The sequence below is a fragment of the Odocoileus virginianus genome, chromosome 10 (assembly GCF_023699985.2).
Source record: "Odocoileus virginianus isolate 20LAN1187 ecotype Illinois chromosome 10, Ovbor_1.2, whole genome shotgun sequence".
NCBI classification, from domain to species: Eukaryota; Metazoa; Chordata; class Mammalia; order Artiodactyla; family Cervidae; genus Odocoileus; species Odocoileus virginianus.
Genome location: NC_069683.1, coordinates 8,469,802 through 8,490,222, shown reverse-complemented (window position 1 = coordinate 8,490,222; position 20,421 = coordinate 8,469,802). Strand labels below are relative to the sequence as shown.

The 20,421-nt window shown below is 41.8% G+C and overlaps 1 pseudogene; it reads right to left on the bottom strand.

Annotated features, from left to right (window-relative positions):
* Nucleotides 1-12,843: 12,843 nt before the first annotated feature.
* LOC110145084 (small ribosomal subunit protein uS10-like) lies at nucleotides 12,844-19,766 on the bottom strand (annotated as a pseudogene).
* Nucleotides 19,767-20,421: the final 655 nt, after the last annotated feature.

Sequence of the window (20,421 nt, the reverse complement as noted above, 5' to 3'; positions counted from 1 at the left end):
AAAAATTAAGAGATTCTGCCTAAAGATGCAGATTTCCAGCTTTGCTTCGAAAATCTGAAGACTTGGAAGCACTGAGCCTATATTCTAGCCTGGCAACAACAAACTGGAGCCGGAGCTGCTCTCTGTCTATACTGAAACTCTGCACAAATTAGAAAAAAGGTGTTCCTCCAGGCTGCTGGAGGCTTGTGGGCTCACAGCTGGGTGAGGAGACAACGGGCTGGATTTCACTCACTTATCTCCACAGCCTGTGTCCTCGGGCACAGTTGTTCATATGACCGAGCAGCTGACCGAGCAGCTCCTCCTTGAGATAGAACATCCACTCTGGTTAATATGATCCTTAACATTCCCTTAGTCCTCCCCAGCTTTGAGACCCAGTGCCAATTAAACAACTGAAAATCTATGAACCTTCAGAATTCTGAAGCCACCCACTTCATTCATTTCTCTTGTCTGCTGGCCCCTGTTGGAGTTTTCATTTACAACACTCAATCTAGTGAGTTATGGGAAAAGAGTAGCGTGATGGCTTTCATATGTATCTACAAGGTACTCAAAAGATGTAGAATGGCACACAGGCAGGCATAGGCTAGAGGAACCAAACATGAGCACAGTTGATCCCGACCATTTCAGAATTTGCTGGTGAGCTTGAGGGTGTGTGCGTGTGTGTGCGTGTGTGTGTGTGCGTGTGTGCGCGTGTGTGTGTTTAGTCTCTAAGTTGTGTCTGATTCTTTTGTGACCCTATGAACCATAGCCTTCCAGGCTCCTCTGTCCATGGGATTTTCCAGGCAAGACTACTGCCGGCTTGCCATTTCCTTTCCCAGGGTATCTTCCCTACCCAGGGATCGAATCCACATCTCTTAGCGTTTCCTGCATTGGCAGGTGGATTCTTTTACCACTGAGGTACCAGGCTGGTGAAGTCGAGTTCCTCCACTCCATGAGTCCAATCGGACTTCCAGAGGCAGCGCTCCTGCTCATTCCATCTGCTTTGCCTCAAGCTCATAGCTCAGACACAATTGATATACTCTTACTTTCTCATAAATCCCTCTCATATTCCCTTTACTGCCCTATCCTCATTCCTCAGATAGCACTGGCTCACACATCCATGCCATCACCGCCACATTTGATCATTCCAACTGGAGGGTGCCCATTAAGGTATCAAGCCTTTTGCCCAGTTAATCCTATTACCGCCTGTTGTGGGTTTGAATTGTGTTCTCCAAGAAGATACGTGTAAGTCCTAAACCCTAGTATTTTAGAATGTGACCTGATTTGGAACTAGGGTTGTTGCAAGGATAATTATTCATATTAGGTCAGAATGAAGCAGGATGCACCCTTAATCCAAGATGACTGGTATCCTTATAAGAAGAAGAGAAGAGACACAGAGACACCTAGACAGAATTCCATGAGACTACAGAGACAGAGACTGGAATGATGTATCTGGAAGCCAAGGAATGTCAAGGATTGTTGACAACAGCCAAAAGCTGGGAAAGAAGCAAGGGATAATTTCTCCCTCAATGCCTCCAGAAGGAACCAACCCTGCTGACTCCTGGATTTTGAACTTCTAGCCTCTAAAGCAATGAGAGAATACATTTATGTTATTGTAAGCTGCCGAGCTTGTGGTCACTTGTTAAGGCGGCCATAAGAAGGCAGGATACTCAGCTTCATCAAAATCAGTGCCGGTCTGGGAGCTCAGACCAGTCACGAGTGTGGCTGGGATTTGTTTAAAAGGACAAGACCCAGCAGGGACCCCTCAGCTTTGGCCTACTTTCTAGTCTGGGTGTAGTGAGCAAACTGGAGACTGTAATTTTTTCTTCCTGTACCTTAAATATAAAAAGGTCTTTGTTTTTCCATAATTCGCAGTCTGCCTCTCCACTTCTCCCTCCCAGTCTGCCCCCCCCAACCCCCAGCATCTGTCTGGTAGTGTGTTGAGAGCAACATCTCCCCGCGTGGACGTTCTGACTCACTCCTTTTCAATAACACCCTCTTCCTTGATAAATCAATACCCTGACCAAAGGGATGATGCATTTAGGTCATTAAACAAAGTAGCTAGAAGAAATAAGATACAGCTTCATTTACAAGGTATTTTTTGCTTTTGCTCTTATTTACCTGGAAAATGTAGTTAAAGTACAACTTCTAAAAAACCGACTAATGAGAAAACTGATTAGACAGAGCTGTGATGGTTAAGCAAGGAAGCCAAAAAAAGGTAGAGAAGGAGCTCTCCTGGGAAGACAGGGATTGTCTTGAGCAAATCACATCCCCACTCTGAACTTCACTTGTCTCAGGGTAAGTGATGGAATAGAGATTCTGTTTTCCGAATCTCTGCTCTCAGTTCTATTGCTCCCTTGTCTTAAAAACAAAAATGAACAAACAAACCATACTTCAATAAAAATTAAAATGATTTAAAAAAAGAAGAAAAAGAATGAGGAGACTTCCCTGGTAGTCCAGTGGCTAAAACTCCATGCTTCCAAGGCAGGGGCCAGGGTTCAGTCCCTGGTTGGGAACTAGATCCCCCATGTAGCAACTAAGAGTTTACATACTGTATCTAAAGATCCTGTGTGCCACAACTGAGACCTGGTACGGCCAAATTAATGTATGTATGCATATATATGCACGTATATGTATGTAATGAATAATTTGAAAGAGAAAGAAAAGAAAACAATATGCCAAACCCTCAGTCTTCAGGTTTCCTTCTTTTCAGAATTTGTTCATAAAGGACATGACCATCTTTGGATGATGAGTTTTGTCATTTCTGAGGCATGCTATGGACGTTAACCTACTATGCCTGCTCACCAGAGGTACCGAGAAACTACAAATGGCATTGTCACCAGTAAACCAAGGCACAGGCATTTTCAGGTGATGACAGTTTAAGAACGATTGGAGGCAAAATCTATTAGGTAAAGAAAGTTGAATGCAGATTTCCATGTTCAGTCCTTTTAATTTGCTCTCTTGTGTTTGTCTCTCTCATCTTCCTCATATACTTTCTCTGTAAAATGTATTTATTCAATTTTTATGGAAAAATGATCAAATGAAGATAAAGAAAAAAAAAATGCCTAATCTCACCACTAAAGAAATACTTTTAGCAGTTTGGTATTTGCTTTTGGATGTGACTTGGTGCGTGTGTGTGTGTGTGTGTGTATGCGTACTTGTGTGTCTGTGAGAGAGGGAACTACAACTTCCAAATTAACTTTGCAAAGAAATGCAAGAATTTGTATGAACTTTTATAAACGCTTAGTTTCAGAGCACAGTTTCTTTCTAGTTAGAATATATTCAGAAAGTAAACAATATATTTTAATCAGTGCTAACAACCCCATATTTATGGAGTCTCTGAAAAAAGCCATTTATAATGTTGCACTTTTATAAAGAGACCACGTGACCATCTATGGGCAGGTCATGCATAGTTTGGGATAACCAAAATTGGTGGACAAATGCCCTAGTCTCTGCTACACAAGCAAGACTTACAGGAGCTTTTGGTTCCATCATTGACGGATGTTTATTGAACATCAAAAGTATGTTTCGGGCTGGCCAAGTTCATTGGGTTTTCTGTAACATCTTACCCGAGTGAAATATTTGGCTAACTCGATACAATTACTTATGGTCTACATTGAGGAATGACCAAAAAAAGCCAGAAAAAACTTATAGTGGAAGTTTAAGAGAAATAAGCTCTGGAATTCACTTCTTTTAAACTAAAATCTAATGCTAAAATTAATATATAAAATAGAAAAGCAGACTGTTCTAGAGGATGCAGAGGTAAAGGCCTGGAGATCCATCCATAATTTTTTCCCAAGCAGCCCCTAAGGAAAACCAGAGGTCCAGAAGATGCATGAAAGCCTAGATGCGTTTGTGATTATGAGTGAGTGTGGTCGGTCATGATGAGGAAGCCACAGCAAATAGGCCCTCTGTGTGCTGAACACTCTTACTGGGGTTTTTCCTCTATCAGTTGATCTAATCCTCACAACAAGCTGGCTTTGTTGTTACAAGCATTCCTATTTGATGGCTAAGGATATGAGGTTTGGAAAGATAAAATGACTTACCCAACATCTCACAGCTATATTTGGCAGGCCTGAGACTCAGATGCGACTTCAGCCACCTCCACCATCCTCCACCTCCACCATGACAAATTTGACACCTAATAGAATGCAAGAGTTAAGCACTACACAGGGGAAGCAGTAGAATTACAGCCAGAGGTCTGGGCATAACAAATTCTGAGTCTAGCCATTGGAGTACGACACAAAAGAGATGCATCTTCCAGGTAGAACACAGTGAACTGAAACTGATATATGCTGACAAATACCCTGTGTGTGCGGAACCCTGAGCATGAAGGCTCTCATCTTTTAGAAAATCTACCTAGAGGGGAGGATGATTTGATTTAGAGTTAAAGTAATGCTTGGTAGCCTCAGAGGATCTCCCTCTCAAATACTTCTTAATTACTGTGTTGTCTTAACTTATGTCCACAGCTTTCTGATACTACTCCCACCAGGAGGAGACCTTAACTCCACATCCCCCTGAAGTTACAAGATGTGGGTAGTCAGTTAAATATCATAACAGGGAACCAAATTAAGCTGTTCTGACAATTAAAGCAAAACATGAAATATATTAGATTTCACTGTTGTCATTCCCTGACTAGAGAAAACCAAATCATTCCTTCGCAGAAGCAAAAGTTTGTTTGTTTGTTTCTGGTACTACCTTTAAGGTAGTAACAATCGTGGAGGTCTTTTATTATTTCACTGGTGACCAAACAGGAAACTTTCTAAAAGGCAGAGAGACTGTCCAAATAGAGGATCCTTGTGCAGCTCTTTATAAAAGGTCTTCATGTTTACAATCAAACTGCAACTCGATGAAGGCATTCCTGCAAGGGCGGAGATAATGTGGACAGACTCGTTTGTTTTATGACTCTTCTGCATTGATTCTGAGAAAATTGCCTTGAAGAATCGAAAAGAATGAATAGCTAAGCACCACTTTTATCACACCTCTCTCTTACTAAAAAGGTTTCAATTATTCTCTATTTCCTACAGGTTTTTAAAACTAAATATCCTATAGTAAAAGAGCTGTACCTCAGAGACTCATTAGAGAATCCCATCATAAACTATTTGCACTCCAGCATTTGCCAAAGGTTTGTGTATTACTGACTTTGGCTGTTGACAAGTATCTAGTGGATTTGTTAAGGAAGGGGTGGAAAGAGGCTCAGCTGGACTGGACCGTGACAGAGTAATGAGTCGGTTTGCTACTGGGGTCTTCTCAGCACCAGGGGATGTGTTATCCCGGAAAGGAAATGAATAAATGTACAGTTACTGGGGGGCAAGGGGGGAGGGATATATTGGAAGACTGGGATTGACATACACACACAACTGTATATAAAATAGATAATAAGGAGCTACTGTATAGCACAGGGAACTCTACTCAACACACTATAATGGCCTATATATGGAAAGAAGCTTAAAGAGAGTGGACATATGTTTACGTATAACACACTCACTTTATTGTACACCGGAAACTAGCAGAACATTGTAAATCAACTATCTCTCACATAACAGTCACATCCAACTCTTTGCGATCCCAGAGGTTGTAGCCCACCAGGCTTCTCTGTTTTTTTTAAAAACTAAAGGTGTGAAAAGGATGATGGACATTATATAACTTCCTTTAGCTATTACAAAAGTGCTTAATGGGTATCTACCAATGTTCCAGTTTCTTGGGATGCATCAATAAACAAAATAGATGCATCCACACAAAGACTGTACCCTTTGATATTTATATTCCAATGGAGAGAGACAGACAGTAAGCAGTTAGATGAATAAGTAAGTTTCATAATATATTAGAAGACAGCGGGGAAAAAAGGGAAAGTGTTAGCCACTCAGTCGTGTCCAACTCTTTGTGACCCCGTGGACTGTAGCCCTCCAGGCTCCTCTGTCCATGGAATTCTCCAGGCAAGAATACTGCAGTGGGTAACCATTCTCTTCTCCAGGGGGTCTTTCCAATCCAGGGGTCAAACCTGGGTCTCCTGCATCACAGGCAGATTATTTACCAGTTAAGCCACCAAGTATTAAGCACTAAGTATTAGGAAAAAAAGAAAAAGTAAAAATACAGGTGCATAGGAAGATTGGGAATATAGGAGTGGGAGTCTCCAGGCAAGAACACTGGAGTGGGTTGCCATTTCCTCCTCCAGGGGCTCTTCCCAACCCAGGGATCGATCCCGGATCTCGCACACTGCAGGCAGACTCTACCATCTGTGCCACCAGGGGCTCCTGGAAATACAGGAGGGCAGGTTATAATTTGAAATGAGTGGTCAGGGCAGCCTTGCTACAAAAGTGGACGCTGAGGAAAGCTTAAAGGAGGTAAGATGAAGCAGTTAGTTATGGAGATACATGGGAGAAAGCTCTCATCAACAAGAGGGAAAGGCCACAGCTGCAGCACCACCAGGAAGGGAGTGAGCTGGGGTGGAGGAGGAGGGGTAAGAGGTCAGGGGGGTGCTGGGGGTCTCACAGACTACTGTTGAAACCTTGGAAGCCACAGGATTTTTCTGAGGCAAGGGATGATTTGCCCTGACTTAGGTCTTAAAAGGGATTCTCTGACTGGGGTGAGGGGAGAAGTAGGAAGCCTAGTTTATGAAAGAAGACCTATGGAGTCATGGATTTAAGGGAGGTCAAGTGCCAAGGACTGGTTTGTGAGTGGCCTTATGTGAGCTGGCCAAAGAAGCTATCACAGCCTGGAGGTGGTGAGAGGAAGGCTTGTCTTAGTTTCCCTGACTGCATGCTTCTTAGGTGGGCTTTATCAGTGATAAAGAGCCTGCCTGCCAAGGCAGGAGACGCAAGAGATGCGGGTTTGATCTCTGGGTTGGGAAAATCCCCTGGAGGAGGGCATGGCACCCACTCCAGTATTCTTGCCTCGGATCTCCCATGGGCAGAGGAGCCTGGTGGGCCACAGTCCATGAGGTCACAAAGAATCAGACACAACTGAGATGGCATAGCATAGTATAGGTGGGTAAGCTATACTAAAAAGCAATTCCCGGGTGTCTTGATAACCATGATGCTGGCTGGCTTTCCTGCCCTCTAGGCCTCAGTCCTGTGTTATTTTCACTTTCTTTCAAGACGTGCTAGTCTTTAAAATCTCTTTGGTGGCTCATTTCTCAGGGCAGAGACACCCCTAGGGGTTTCCTTCATTTGAAAATGGGGCTGGGAAAAGGGAGCACCGAAACATTTCTCTGAACAACTCCAGTCTGTTTCCTGGATTCTTTTAAAGTGATTTCCAACACTGTCATACTGGGAAGAGGTCTACCCTCTTATCAGTTAAAGAGGGACTAAGAAGATTCAAACTCACTCATCCCCAGACAGGCCTTTAGAGCAACACTGTCCAGAAGAAGTATAATTCAGCCACTTTAAATAGGTTAGTATCCATATTTTAAAATCTAAACAGAAAGAGGCAAAATTCATTTCAATAATATATTTTCTTCCACCCAGTATATCTAAAATAGTATTTCAATATGGAGATTGTTAAAGAGATATTTTAAATGCTTTTTTTATACTTAAGTCTTTAAAATCTGGTGTAGTTTATGTATTTTACACTTTCAGCAGATCTCAATTCAGACAAATCCATTTCCAGTGCTCTGTGGGTGCTACTGTGGCTGGATAGCACAGTTCTAGAGCTACAAAGCCTAAGATGCCTGTATTTCTCTAGGTCAGTTAGCTTTGTTTACAGCTGTTTGGTGCATCTTGCTGTCACAGAGTCCAAGCTCACTCTACTTCTGCATGACAAAGTGTTGAGGCAGAAAATAATGACTTCATTTGGAAAGCCAGCAGATAAAGAAGATGGCAGACTCATGTCTCAAAATAGCCATCTTATTGGGTCTGGGTGGCAGGTTCTTTTATAGAACAGAGAGGGGGAGGAGTTGAGAAAGTAAAGTAAAAATGTCATATGTCTTGCAAATATCTCTTGGAATAGCCAGCCTTAGAGAGGGGATGTGTTGATTTCTTCCTTCCTGTAGCTATCCACAGATGAACAGGGTTAGGATGTTTCCCTGAACAAAGGTGCTTTGGTTCAGCATTCAGGCTGAGGGTCAGAGTTCCCAAAGGCAGGCCATTTTGTATAGACAATATCCTTTTAGTGAACAAAAACAAGGGGAAGCAAAGATTAAAGTAAAAGAAACAGATCCAACCTGGAGTCAGATTTTGCTCTTACCTATAGCATAGTGATCCACAGGACTTGGACTATCAAATTGGAATTTGGTCACATACAGTAGAAGAAAGGTAGAAGAACCTTGATTATATCCCATCCTCAACGGCAATTTGTCTGCTACTCTTTTATGTAAATGAGAAAGAGCTTTGTACACAGGGAAGCATTTTGCCCAAGCTTATTACTATCATAACCACTGCTGGCTCGATCTTTAGACTACACACACTGTTCCCACCAGAACATACTTGAAGAGTGAAATAGTACTCAATGAACAAAAATTCTTCTGTGACAAGGGTGATGGGCTTCTTGAGGGGTTTAACCCCGGGAAGACACGAAACTCCAACACGAGGCAAACAGATCTTTATTTGAACCAGGTTTTCTCTAATTGTTACTGTCAGGGTAATTTATGGCCAAACTTTGGTGCATTTTTCACCAAGGCAATTTTTTACCAGGCCCTGTCAAGGGTCTCCACAGTGCCTATGGTCATGGCTGGGGGAAGTCACTGCAGCGAAAACAGCCAAAGAACTCAGGCTCCGGAAGACTGCACTTGGCAAGCTGCAGTCTGGATGAAAGGCAGCTGAGAGGTGTGTCTGCCTGGCTTAAAGAAGACCTTTTACTTCTTTCTAAAGTCAAAGTCAGGCTGTTGAATAAATCCAGGAACAAAGTGCTAAAATGACTAAATAGGTCAAATCAATAAGAAGGATGGGGAAGCAATAGAAGAAAGAATTAAGAAGATATACAGGTATTTTACTGGGCTGTGTGCATCTTGAGGACTGGGTCTATTTTTGTCCACCCACCCCATCCCCCACTTAAATATTGAGTGAATGAATGATGTAACTTATACATTTTCTTACTCTGTGACCAAGACAACAATTGATTCAAACTCTTGTGCCTTACAAAAAGCCATACAGAATTCTAAAGATTGTAAAGTTGGACCAGATGACCTTTAAAGTCTTTATGAGACTCTATGACTCTAGTTTGACCAAAAATGAGTTAATGAGCATTAAATACCATAGGCCTAAAAAACACTAGCTTTAACTGAGTTTTAGGGAAGATACTAGAAATTATACTTGTCACATTTTTCTTGGCCCATTTTAGCCCAGGAGCTGAATCCAAGCTAGTATAAATATGAAGCTCTACTGACTAAGGAGGGTTTTTTGTGTAGCTATTGTTGGTAGAATATGCACTAGATGAGGAATCCCATGATGTTAGACACTAACCCTGCGTTCTTGTGTCCTGGTCAGTCACTAAGAACTCTTGGGCCTGGCATTCACAACTGGAATAGATGACCTGCCAAAAACTATGAGCTCTGACTTTTATATGAGCTTAAGCAGAGAAGCTGCCCAGGGTCATCTCTTTACCCAAGGTCTGTGGGAAATAGTTTTAGGTCCCATAATTCCTCAGGCATTACATAAGATGCTTGTTCTTTCCAGCTTCTTCAGGCCCAATGTAAATATACAAAATGATTCATATTTGCAGCAGTGAAGGAAATCCAGGACATTCTGGGAAACTCAGGAGAGAAAACATTGGTTTGAAAAGTGAGCAGTTGACAGGCTCAGGGGCACAGTCCCAAAAGTAAGTGGGGGATGTGGAGGGGTTATTTACCTCTAATCTGTCTCTCCTTCACTTAATCCACCTTACTGCCAGAGTAATTGCCCTGAAATCAAAGTCAAATCGAGTCATTCCCTAGTTCACAACCCTAAATGGTTCAACATCTGTAAAATGAAGAATAAACACTTTTGTGAGGGATTTTAGACTGTCGCCTTCTGACCCCAAGCCATCATTTCAACCTCATATCATGTTGCATCCCTCTGTGCTCTCTGGGTGACACCGCAGACCACTGGGCATCTCATCATTCCTTGAAATCTATATGTGTTCCATCCCACCACATCTGTATCTGAGTTACAATGCCCTCACTTGTACACTCTTCAAAGACCCACTCAAATAATTCCCCCAGTATCTATAGTCCACCAAGCACTCTCGTCCCTTATAACATCTGCTTACATCTTATTACTGATTTAATTTAATTATGCCTCTGATTAGAATTCTCTGTATAAATATCTGCTCCTCCCTTCTCTGTAGCTTTATTTTGGATGACATGGATCATATCCTCTTAATTTTTGTTTTTCCCACAACTCCTATTATTTGATTTTAATTACTGTAGGTGGTAAGATAATGTTTTGTCAGACAAAAGAATGAGGAGCTGACACATCTTTCACTTGAGTTAGCATTCCACCTGACATGGGTAGGATAGGATTTGTGACAAATGCCGCACAGCTTGAAGAACAGGGGACTGTGTGGAAGAAGGTATCTAAGGCAGAAAGAGACTCAAAAGACATACTGGGATGCTGGCTGGGGAGGCAACGTGCCCAGGAGTTAGGGGCAGAGGCTGTGGATGGTCCCACAATATCTGTTCTCCCCCTCTGTTGTGGTAGTAGAACACCCAAGTTTTAGCTGAGCTCATGGCTGTCCACCTGAAGAGTACATTATTTCATCATTCTTGAAACCCGGTGTCAAACATTAACCCAAGGAATGTAAGTGAAAGACGTATGAGCAACATCAGATGTGTGCCTTTAAAATGAAAGGAATATTCTTTATGTCCTCTTTCCCCCGCCCCCTTCCCATGTATATGGAATTAGAGAGTGGCAACGTACACTTGATCATGAGAATGAGGGCCACTTCACAGGGCTTAATAGTATTGAGTGTTACTTCTGCAGCCTCCCTATCTCACTATGTGGGCAGCCGCCTCCTTCAAGTCACTCAAGGTATGCATGCATGCTCTGTCATGCCCCACTCTTTGCAATCCCATGGACTAGAGCCCTCCAGGTTCCTCTGTCCATAGGATTTCACAATCTAGCATGCTGGAGTGGGTTGCCGTTTCTTTCTCCAGGGGATCTTTCCGACCCAGGGATTGAACCCGGGTCTTTTATATATCCTGCATTGGCAGGTGAATTCTTTACCACTGCACCACATGGGAAGCCCCTGTTGTTACTCAGGTAAAGTTATCTTTGATTTCTCATTCTCTCAGAGAAAAATATCCAATACCTGCTTTGCATTCTTGAAAGCACTTAACGTGTGTGTTGAACTTCTAGTTCTTTATCTCCCTGTACTGTCCGCCTAAACTGGGAATTGGGGGTTTTATCCATCAGCTCCCATCTTCTGTTAGCTGAAGTTTGCATCCATGGGTGATAATTCTTTGCACGCTTCTGAGCTGTTTGTAGGCCAAGATATATCCAGGGACAGAAAAGGATGCCAGGTACACTTTTGAGATGAAATGCTGTCAGTGCCATGAGACAGAAGCCCAACTCCAAGGTGTGGTTGAGAGCTGTGAGGGGGCACCAGAGGCTTCTGATACACATCATGTTTCCCAGTCTCCCCCCACAGATGTACAACCTTTATGAGAAAAGGGACTCTGTCTCTAGTACTCTATTCTTATGACACAGAGCAGTGCCTGGTCTTAGTGGGTACTCAGCACATGTCAGTTGAATGAATGAACTAAATTCCTTAGCCTTTTTTGGGTCTCTTTCCTCACCTGTAAAAGGGGGATGATGATCCATTTGGTTTTGCAAGGTTCTTATGAGGGTCAAATCAATCAAGCAAGATGCTTGGCACAGAAAAAGACCACAGTAAATTGTAAGCTATTATGAATTAGCTGCATGCAGGCTTTGTCTAGTTGTAGCGAGCAGGAGCTACTCTTGGTGGCAGTGCTTGGGCTTCCCATGGTAGTCGCTTCTCTGGTTGCGGAGCACGGGCTCTAGGCACATGGGCTTCAGTAGTTGCAGCACGTGGACTCAGAAGTTACAGCATGCGGGTTCAGTAGTCATGGCGCATAGTCTTAGCTGCTCCACAGCACGTGGGAGCATCCTGGACCAGGGATTGAACCTATGTCCCCTGCATTGGCAGGCAGATTCTTAACCCCTGGACCACCAGGGAAGTCCCTTGGCATTACTGATTTTGCCACTATAAACAATGCGGCAGTGAATATCTTTACCCATAAAATGTTACTTCCTTGATTATTTCTGTATGATAAAATCCTTTGGCTCTTTTCATGATGCCTCCAGACCCACCTTCCTTCTCAAGTACTGACTTCCTGGGTCACTGCTCAGACTGCTCAGTGCAGAGTTCCAGGGTAAAAGAAAGGACAAGAGCTTCAGGTCATGTCCAAGCAAAATGTTTTTCTATTTTCAACAATCCTCTAGACCAACATATGCATTTCATGGTAAATATAATTAACACATAATTTGCCAGACTGAATTAAAATATGATTTGTGATTAAAGAGTTTAGTATCTCTTAAAAGATTATTTAATTTGAGATTTTCTTTAAGTTGCATTTCTTCCCAAAACTACCCCTCTCTAGCGTAAATCCCCTCATTGGAGAGTCCTTTGAGTTAGGGCAGCCTTGCAGTGTGATGGAAGGGCATGCATCCTGGTTTCAGACACACACTATGAACTGTGTGACCTCAATCACGTTGTGTAGCTTCTCCAAGCCTCTATTATTTTCCATTTGTAAATTGACAGTTCTGCTTTTTGTTACAATGTGTAGATAACATGGTGTTTATGAAAACATTTCTAATGGGCCTGGCATATGGTAGGTATACAGTAAAAATTTCCTCACCTTTTTTCTTTTTTCTTTTTTTTTTTTGATTCTCAAGACCTACTCAAGGCATGATCATTGCAGTGACTTTGGTCTTTTTTTTTTTTTTAAACTGATTATCGATTTATTAAAAAGGTTAATTTAGGCATCGGCAATGGTGACTTCCACCTCGACTCCTGGCTCAATACTGATGGAAGTAATCTGCTTGACAATTTCAGAAGGGCTGTGCAGGTCAATGAGTCACTTGTGGATCCTCATTTAGAATCGATCCCAAGTCTTAGAACCTTCACCACAAGGAGTTTTCCTTGTAGTTATTCTCAGAGTCTTGGTAGGCATCCGAACTGGTCCTTTCACTTTGAGATTCTTTTCCTTCCCGCCTCTGATCAGGTCAGCACACACCTTCTCCAGAGACTTCACGTTGCGGCCGGTGAGGGTGCTCCTAATCCGGTGAACGGCCACCTCTGGCTCCACGCGAGTCTTGCGGGCGTCTTTAAAGGCCTTGGCTGCAGCTCGGCCTCCTGACCGACTTGTTCCTCGGCGAGAGCGAACCGCAGTGAGTCCGGAACAAGAGCGGGCGGCGCGGGCCTCCGCTGCAGCGGCGACCGCGTCTTCCTCAAAAAGCTATTGCAGTGACTTTGCATGACAGTGTTCATATTATAGTTCTCAGTAAGCATGTGTCTTCTTGAGGACACATCCAGCAATCAATAACATTGGTTGGAAATGAGTGTTTTTCCACGACACCAAAACCAAATTTTGGAAAATTCTTTCAGGTAAGGCTTCTCTTTGGAAAATTCCAATTCCCTTATTTGCAGCAGCCAAGTGCTATTTACCCCAGGACCCAACACCTTTCAATTTGTTATTTTCAATGTTAATAAATGATTTAGTTCATTTCCTGTTTTCCTCTGCTCACCAACCTGCCAGCAGCAGTCACACGCCAACCTTAAAATAACTGTACTGGCAGACAGCGGATTCAGATTCTTAGTAGGAGATCTGTAGCTGTGTTACCCGGTCAACCCAGCTGGAGAGACGCAGGCATGACTTCTGACATCTAGCTGTGTGCTTTGGTGAATGCAAGTGAAGAATAAGTTTAGGAAGGCTTGGAAGGAAGAGTGTTGTAAGACTTGAAAAGCTGTGTTGATGGTTGGTGAGGACAAAAGACTGTGTCTTGATTGCTCTGGTCATATTCTCTGGAGTACCCGGTAAACAGCAAGCACACAGTAGGAATGAGTAAGTAGACCTGAGCGGATGCCAACAGGGGAGCTGGTGTTCCCTGTCTCCAAATTTAATCCTGTTCTAATTTTTTTTTCTCAAGTTTCTTCCAGTGTTTTTAGTCATTTTCATCATTTGGGTTTCTTTGCTCCTCTTTGCCAAATTTCTGTTTGTATTGCTCACCATACCTATACCTAGTAGAGAGGCTAGCCCTCCTAGAGAATTTAGCAAATGTCTGTGGAATGAACAAAAGGCAGAGATCTTTTGCATAAGATACTGGAAGCTGGACTTTAAATGTTTGTAAGAGAGAGAGATTGAGATAAAGATGAAATGCATGCCTTTGTGCATGGATACTTATATGTGATTGTAAAGTTCTCCCCACAAGTGGATACCAGATCACACTGTGGGGTACTGAGATGTACACTTGTTCTTCAGGGCCTTCTGATGTTTTAATTAAAACTCTAAGCGGCATTCAAATCTGGTTTCTCAACAGCGATTTTGATGACTTGGGCTGTGCTTTTTTCATCCTTATTGCTTTCAGATATACATAAATCTTTCTTCCCTCTCCATTTTTTTCCATGTGTGTGAAATGTGATACTTTTCAGTATTCTTGGGTTTTTCTTGGAATCCAGATTTTTCACTTCCTCCACATCTGCTGTGAAACCAAATATTGATTAATGTGACCTATAAACCTAACTGGTGAAGGGGGCCAATGACCAGTTCCTATTCTTGAATTTTTAAAAGAATATTTATCATTTATTCCAATCTCTCTCTTAATTGTTTAGGTTTTATTGGTTTGTTTTTTTTTTTTTTTTGGTTTCTGAAAAGATTAAAGGAAGATAACACCAGCAGTATAGTTCTCAATCACATCTGAGGTTTAAATTCCAAGTCTTTTGACTCACCCTGAACATATCATTATTAACTTCAATATAGAAATGTTTCTAACTTTGTCTATATAAAAATTACAGTGTGATATGAATTATACAAACCCAAACATCTCCAGAAGGTAGTTCCTATTGCTTTGAAAGGCTCATAAATGTAACAAAGAATTTGGCAATAAAATAGAGTCATCACTCAGTGATTCTTCAGGATAAAAATCTACCTAAAGATTTTTAAAAAGTTGTAACCTTCAAGGGTCTGAAATTTGGTGAAAAGGATGCTTGCTTGAAGACTGGGAGAGTGACTCGTGAGTTATAGTATTACTTTTACCCAAATCGAGTAGGATATGCATATAGTTCTCATGATTAAAAATCCCAACAAGTGCTATTTACATAGAATACAAGGAGATCAAACTAGTCAATCCTAAAGCAAATCAACCCTGAATGTTCACTGAAAGGATTGATGCTGAAGCTAAAGCTCCAATACTTTGGCTACCTGATATGAACTCATGAAAAAGACCCTGATGGTGGGAAAGATTGAAGGCAAAAGAAGAAGGTGGTGGCAGAGGATGAGATGGTTAGATAGCATCACTGACTCAATGGACATGAATATAAGCAAACTCTGGGAGATAGTGGGGAACAGGGGAGACTGGCATGCTGCAGTCCATGGGGTTGCAAAGAGTCGAACATGACTTAGTGACTCAACAACAACAACAAGACCAGGACCCTCTGTAGTTTGTGCAAAAAAGTTTGTGCATATATACATATATATGCAAAAGAGCAGAGTCTTCCTGAAAGTAGCTGCCTCCTTAGAAAGTCTTAATCCAAAATAATTGCCTTGTTTAAAACTTTGAAATTACCTTAAAGGTCTGTGTTACATTCTTTGGAACGTCCTTAATAGTGGCAAATAATCCTTTGATGGGAGATTTGACATTTGGAAACATTAAAAATCTTTAGGTACCAAACACATAAAAAGAGTAGAACAACCTAGGAAATGTCTTTCTTTCTTTCTTTTTTTTTTTTTTGGTTAAAAAAAGAAATAATTCTGAGGTATTTGGATTAATTTTTCCATGTGCCTGAAGTGAAAAAGCCTTTCCCAAGGAGGTAAGAGAAGGTTAGGTGCCAAAGAAGCCTCAACCGAATAAACATGTGGCCTCCTGATGACGTAATTTTGAGGGAAGCAATGTTAATTTGGCCATTTTTGTATTTTCCCCAAGTCTTATTTTGTTAATATTACCTCCAAAATCTAGTTGAATGCTTATATTGGCACCTCAGTCTTCTCATGGAAAACACGAGAATATAGGAGGCTGTTTCTGAGAATGTGTACATTAAAAGACAGAGGTTGCTCAGAGATTTCAAATAACAATTTAGATGGAGAAAGGTCTCAGAAAAAAACCTCTGTCTTGAGCCAAAAACTTGATCCTCTATCCTGACAGCATTATGAATTCATCAGCACTAAGCAGTCTACATTCTGTATCACCATTTTGCAGAAAGGATGGTAAGAGAGAACAATTTATAAGCTAACAGGATTCCCAAGAAAGCTGCACTTCACCTGTTGACTATAGGTCAGTCATTCTGCACAAGATTTCCAATCATGGACAAAATAACCAAGCCACCAACATCTTCTTCTCGATCCTTTTGGTTTGGTAATGAATTCAAGGGAGTGTGAGGCTGAACCTGTTGGACTTCCCTGAGAATCAGGAAACTATCCTTGTCTTTAGAAGCTGCTGCTGCTGCTGCCAAGTTGCTTCAGTTGTGTCCGATGCTGTGTGACCCCACAGACGGCAGCCCACCAGGCTCCCCCATCCCTGGGATTCTCCAGGCAAGAACACTGGAGTGGGTTGCCATTTCCTTCTCCAATGCAGGAAAGTGAAAAGTGAAAGTGAAGTCGCTCAGTCGTGTGTGTCTTTAGAAGGCAACGCCACAAACTCAGCAGATATAATCAGTCTTTGCACATGGCGAGATGACTTGTACCAAATGAGAAGTCTCCCTATTTCCTCTTTACTTCTATTGAAAGTCAAATCTATTAAGGTTAGTCAGAGCCCAGGTTTGTTGGGGGGGAGGGTGAACATGTGTCTGCCTTGTGTTGATCTTCTGTTGTCCTGGTGCTCCCAGGATCATGGCGGGAAGTGTTGAGTGACCCCTTTTATGTCTAGACAGATACTCATAATGAAATAGATGTCTGGCTCTTGAAGCTAACTTCTTAGTGTGGAGGTATTTTGGTTTACAAAGGCCCCGATAAGAATGATGACATTGTCTTGGGTGAAGCCACAGAGACCAAGAGGAAAAATGAGCAGGCATGAGGAGAGGGGCCATTCACCTAAGGCAGAATACTGACAATAATAGGAATCCTGTGTGTTCAGTCGTATGGACCGAAAAGTAGTCATCTAGTCCGACTTTCCCAGACATCCAAATAACCTGCCTTGATCTTCCTAATGCTCCCAAATGGTTGCAGGTTTTCTTAATGGTTTGTTTTCCTTTGGCATTCTCAGGACCCTTGATTTTAGCAGAAGCTAGAGCAAGCCTCTAGGGGTTCACATTACACAGCGTCCATGACCATTTTATGAATTTCTTCATAAGCAAAGCCAGTTGGACAAAGAATGAGCTCTTACTTTCCCCTCCATTTCCCCCTTCCTAATTTTCCGTACTGTGGAATGACGTTTGAAAGGATTTTCTCTTGACTTCTATTAATGAAAGTTCATCATTCCTTGCTTAGCCAAATCTAATGTCTCTGCATTACCTAGAAATTATGGTGTGATAGATGAGAACAAGTTAAAATAGAGTAAGATGAAATGGAAGTACTTTCTAAAAACTTTTTTTTCCTTTTTAAGCTTTACCGTCATCTGCCTGCCAGGTGGAACCTATTTGGATAATACAGCACAGATGTACCTTGTTGTACCCAACAGATGAATTCCTGAAAAGCTGCATTTGATAGAATTTTTATAAATTGAATCACATTTTCCTGTAGACTCATCTTATAGTAACAGAAGCCATTATCCACATTTGACTGATCTTCAATTGGCAGAGGCCTCTCACTCTTGAGCTTCAAGTTTCTCAGCCAAATCTCTATGTCAAACAGTTAATGATCTGGAAATAATAAGCACTTATGTGAGCTCAGGGAGCACTATACTTAAAGGAAATTTGATTGTATTCCTCTGAAAGTAAAGAATCTTTACTGTGTAATGTGACTTTTCATTCATGGAATCTTAGACTATCAGGAACATTAGAGACAATGTAGTCCGAACCTCTCTTTTTTTTCCAGATGAGGAAACTGAGGCCCTGGGTGTTCATTCACCTATGATGGTGTAAAACAGTCACATAACATAAAGGAGAGAACACTGATGTTGAGGTTGGCAGCTTTGAATTCAAATATTCTCTTCCCAGCACACAAGCTATTTGGTTTGGGGCAAGCTATCAGAACTTTCTGAGTCCAATTTCCTCATCTTTAGAACAAGGATAGTGTTACCCACTTTGCAGGATTTTTGTAAAAATTAAATAAGATATGAGAAGTGGTAACACATTGCCTAGAATACAATAAGCGTTGGGTGTTTGTCTTCTCAATTTCTCTTTTTAGGATTTTTCAAAGGACATATTTTGTATATGTATTATTTTTTAATATGTATTTACTCAATGGACATGAATTTGAGCAAACTCCAGGAGATGGTGAAGGACAGGGAAGCCTGGCATGCTGCAATCCATGGGGTCCCAAAGAATTGGATATGATTGAGTGATTGAAAAACAACATGTATTTTTTAATTTATTTTACTTATTTGGCTGTGGCACACAGGATCTTTGATCTTGGCATTGTGTGACAGGATCTTTAGTTGCAGCTTGCAGAACCGTTTTTAGGTGCAGTATGTGAACTCTTAGTTGTGACATGTGGAATTCTAATTTCCTAACGGGGGATTGAACACCAGCCCCCTGCATTGGAAACACAGAGTCTTAGCCACTGGACCATCGGGGAAGTCCCAACATGTGTTTTAAAAATGCAATTACTCTAAAAATTGCAAAGATAATGATACTTGTCACTGAAATTTTTAGGAAGTCAGAGACTTAGAATGAAAAACAAATGGTCTCTTTTTATCCTCCCACATTCTGAGCCCCTTTTCTCAAACCTCTTTCTAAAGGAAAGCACCATTAACAGTTTTATTCCCTTTGTATTTTTCCAGAATTTTTTCTTCACCATCTTTTTAGGTGAAACACATCCTGTACCAAACACATCCTGTACCAATAACCTATGTGCAAGTGTGTGTGTGAAGTTGCTTCAGTCATGTCCGACCATTTGCAACCTATAGATTGTAGCCTGCCAGGTTCCTCTGTCCATGGGATTTCCAAGCAAAAATACTGGAGTGAGTTGCCATACCCTCCTCCAGGGGTTTTCCTGACCCAGGGATCTAACCCTTGTTTCCTAAATCTCCTGCATTGATAGGTGGGTTTATTTACCACTAGCGCTACTTGGGAAGGTACTCCAATATCCTTATAAGGACCTTCAAAAAGTCTTTGTTATCAGTTTGTTATTGCCATAAAAACACTGTATAACAGAATGGTTACCAAGCCTCGATGGCATACAACTACTAGTACTTATTTCTCACTCATACATTGGAGAGTCAGCTGGATGGCTCTGCTGATGTCAACTGTGTTTCTGGGTTTGCATGTTCTGGTTCAGTTCTGCTCCACAAATAAGGTTTGGCTCCAAGTTCAGTTCAATTATGCTGCGTGTGTTTCTCTTTCTTCTGGGACAATCAGGGCACATGGAACATGTTCTTTTCATGGCAGACGTTGGAGGTTCCCCGAGAGATGAGTGGAACCAAGCGATATCTTTTGAGGATGACACTTGGAGTGGACTCACTGTCACTCTGAGCCAAATTCCATTCGTCAAAGCAAGTCACATGGCCCAGCCCACCAAAAGTGGAGTAGGGAAGTAAATCCATCTTGGCAGAAGAGGAACTGCCAAGTCACAAGGCAAACGGCATGTCTAGAAGGCAGAGTGAACAACTGGGATCAATAGTGCAATTCCCTATAGTCATAGCAAGGGCAAACCCACTCGAAAGTTGAACATGTCCCCTAGGCCAGCCTATAAACTCCTGATGGGCAAGAACCATGACTGATTTGTTCTTTGCTCTATTTCCAACATCAAATTTCGAGATTTGAAAAGAAAAAAATAATCAGTATTCAGTAATTTTTTGTTGAATGAATACTGAGAATCCTGGTCCAGAAATAGTAACCCTAAATGTTTCCTGTGTATGTTTGTGAAGCTGCCTCTTTTCCTCTGGAGCTCAACATGCGTTCATCAGAATGTGAAGCTGGCAGCCAATATTCAGAGCAGGCCAGAGGTTCTAGAGTTGGCCCTTTGTCAGAGAGCAGTAATTTTTATGCCAGTGTAAACCTCTGCTTAATTGCTCCGGCCCGGCCATCTGAGAATGACAAGCCCATCAATGACATGTGGAAATATAGAATGCACTCACAGCTTGCCTTTAAATGTCAGCAGCGTAGCTGAGGGGTTGGCCTAAAATTTAGATATGGTTGCCAACCCAATCGTCCTTTGTAATTTGTTGTGTTAATAGATAGAGATGGTAAAGGGAATAT